This window comes from Rhinolophus sinicus, linkage group LG02 (assembly GCF_036562045.2).
Source record: "Rhinolophus sinicus isolate RSC01 linkage group LG02, ASM3656204v1, whole genome shotgun sequence".
Lineage (NCBI taxonomy): Eukaryota > Metazoa > Chordata > Mammalia > Chiroptera > Rhinolophidae > Rhinolophus > Rhinolophus sinicus.
Genome location: NC_133752.1, coordinates 55,149,403 through 55,153,066, shown reverse-complemented (window position 1 = coordinate 55,153,066; position 3,664 = coordinate 55,149,403).

The following is a 3,664-nucleotide window of genomic DNA, read 5'->3' as shown; positions in this document are numbered from 1 at the left end:
GGCTTAGCCACTCAGCTGTCTGACCTTGTTGTACTTTCCAGATTCTCGGTTCTTTAATTTGTAAAATAGGATAAATAATATCTACTTCTCAATATATACTTTATTAATGACTGGAATTTATTGAATTCTTACCATGTCCTAGGCAAAACAATTACCTTAACAGGTCAAGGAGGAAGAGCTTTGTGATTGTCCAGGACCCTGAGCTCAGAAGGGCTATCTTGAAATTCCCAATAACTTTTGAATACAGAATCCAGCATTTTCAATTAGTACTAGTGTAGGGAGCTGGAGCATTAAGGGTTAAGAAAATGTAACTTCAAGCAGAGTTTGGGAGGATCGCTAAGGGGAACTCCGATAAGCATAAAGAACAAACAGACACCTGCTGCCCTGGGAATGGGAAAATATCAAAAGGTCTAAGAACAGTCAGGGCCAAACTTTGAGAAAACATAACTAATCTGTACTTGCTGCCTCAGCCGCTTTATGTAACCTTCTTGTTTCTGTGTGTATAAAAGAAAGCTGGAAAATAAAACAGGCGCTGCAGTCTAATTAGAACTGCTCGCCCTCCCGATCCCATCTTTGTCTCTTGTCTATTTTTTTCTCAATCCTCACTCCCCACTTCAGGAACCGTTCGTCTAGTCGGCAGGCTCCGACAGTTAATGGATGCTATACCAAAAAAAATGAGTGTTCTATAATATAATTAAATAGGGAAAAACTGACTCAACAATAAAGTTGAACACGTAACTTTACTGGGGAATCTTCAGAGCATTTCCATCGTGATTAACTAAGATCCGAACAAGACACAGCATTTCCTATCCTTGTTTGACTATTGAATGCTCTCTGGACCCCTCTTTTTCTTCCTTTATTAGCAATTAAATAAGTGCCAATTACAACAAGGAAATGCTGGGCGTCTGGGAGGATAAAAGGAACTATAATATTCAGTTATTCAAGATATTTTATTGAGTGCCTACTGTGTTTCAGGTGTCTGGTAATTGCCTTGTAGAACATTTGGAGCAAACACACTTTTATGAATATTTACATTCATCCATTATCCACCTCCCCATCCGATCATTTATCCATCCATCCTACTAGTCATTCTATCTACCATCCATCCATCCATCCATCCATCCATCCATCCATCCATCCATCCACCCACCCATCCATCCATCCATCCATCCATCCATCCATCCATCCACCCATCCATCCATCCATTTATCTAATCATTAATTGGTTTAAATCATTTAAGTGCTAAATCATATGTAATAGAGCCCCCTCCAAAGAAAGAAAATAAAGGAGGGGAAAAAAAAAAACCTCAACAAAAAAAAACAAATGAAAGTCCTCTGGGCTCAATATATTCAAATTAAAACTAAGAATTAGCTTCTTGAAAGTATATTGTCCCCATTAATGTTTTCTCCATCCATTAGGGGCCAACTACTCACTCAGTAAATTTATATCCATAGTATATGTTAAGTTTGTATAGTGACCACAGCTAGAATTGCATTGGGATATTGGACTGCCTGCTTTTCTTGCATTTTTGTATCCTATATTTCATGCCAAAGAATACAATTGCCCTCCAGTATACTCCTCAAAGTTTTCTTTCCTTTTCTTCCAAAGATGCCGAAGCTCAAACAAAAAGGAAATGCTGTGACAGTCATCTTGGCAGCTTTCTTACTCAGATTTACTGCTATTTCTAGTTATGACACAGCTCTCAGCCTGTAGTAAGTAGTACAGTGTAATGGAATGCTTAACAAAAATAAAATGCACTTCATAAAATACAGGTGTAAAATCAACTGAAGCAAGCCAATACTCCGCCAAGATTTATTGGCATTGATTTTATGTTTATTAGATTTATACTTCAATTTCACCACTTCAATTTCTTATTAAGAGATTGCATAAAAAAATAAGTTTTTCTACAAAGGTTCCAGTTAAGCAAGAAATAGGCACAATTCTGTGAGTGCATTGTTGTGAAAAGGAAGTATTTATCAAAAATCTAGGAGACAACTGGGAACACCTAATATTACTGGGTTCTTATTAAGTATCAGGCATAAAGTATTTATGCAGGATTAATTCGTTTACCTTCATAACAGGTCTCTAAGTTAAATAGCACTATTACCGCACCTTACAATATGGCAATTGGGGCTTGTGCAAATTACGTAATCCCTCCAAGGGAGTGAGCTAGTCAGTGGCAGAGCAGGAATTCATAACCAGGCCGTCTGAATCCTGCTATTGTTATTCTCATTAAGGAATCTTGGATCCATCAAAACTCACTCCTCACCTAATAGGAAAAAATAATAGCTTCTATTTCCCCTTTCTTTTACCTGTTTCCTCAGTGAGGAAAGAAACAGTCAAGGATTGGTTAAGACACATAAGTTATCAAAGAAAGTTACCTGTTTCCTTGTATCTAGAAAAGTGTTAAAACAGTCATTTCAAGGAGTGAGTGAAATAGGAGAGCAGGTGAAACCCTGGACATGCCATTTGGAAGAACAAATAGAAAACAATAAAATAAATTCTTGGCTACAGTAGTATCCCATCTGTGCTCAAGTTAATGTGACAAGGGATAGTAGAAGGTAGAAAAAGTTTGATTGAGAATACAGGTAGACTAAAAAGGTAAAAAAACAAACAAACAAACAAAAAAACACAGAAAAAAGTAGAGAAAAATTAATTTAACTTCAGAGTGTTTGTTTCAATGTGACCCTTTAGACAGTAGCAAAAGAAAAGCTAATAAACAAGCAAACAAACAAACCTGGTTTTCCTCAGCAGATAGTGGACAGAGCCCGACCTCACCTGTGTTTGACTTCCACTCCAGCTCAATGTCTTCACCCTGAGACTATGGTGACGATTAGCAATTCCTGAGTAAAGGGATGGGCCACTGGGGGTAACCACACACCCAGAAACAGCAAACCGGGTACAGTCCAGTTTCAGTCACAAGGAGATTGTAAGCCATTCACCAAAGTATAGTATACATACAGTAACCAAAAACAAGTGGAGAAAGTAGGTTGAGTTACCAAATCTGAACACAGGCGATAGATAGCAGGTATCCAAACTCAAAAGAGGGTGAAAAATCCAGGCTAGTCGAGTGTTAATGAAGAGAAGAGGCTATAGAAACAAGAAGAGGCCTCTGGAAAAAGCCATTTGTGAATGGCCTCTGGCCTGGCTCTCCTGAGGGTCCCTCTGCAGCTCATAAAGGAGCAAGTCTCAAAGTCTCATATCATACACCATGGGCCAAAGACATTCCCAGGAATCCTAGTTCCAATAGCTAGTTCTTCCCCTTCACTCATCTGACCACCCTGGAGGGATGGTCAACATGAGGCCAAATGCATTCACCTGGAGGATGCTATAAACCATAGAGTACCTGCTAACCAAGAACATGTGAACTTACCTTTCTCTAAGGAATCAGAGCTTTTTGGTCTGAACGATAACAAGCTAAGCCCAATTATTACAGAAGAACCTACAGTGAAAGAGAAGATTTATGAAATGATTGTGAGCCACAGAAATGTGCTGGTGGACTCGTTTCTATTATCCCAAACATCAGAACAATTAGAGTTCTGAATTTTATAAGTCTAGTTCATTGCAGGTTTTAACAGAGGATGTGATTAAGACTGAATTTTGTGCATGCTTGCTTGGACCTATTTATTTGGAAAAAAGTAGAATTTTTTTTTGTTTATTTAAT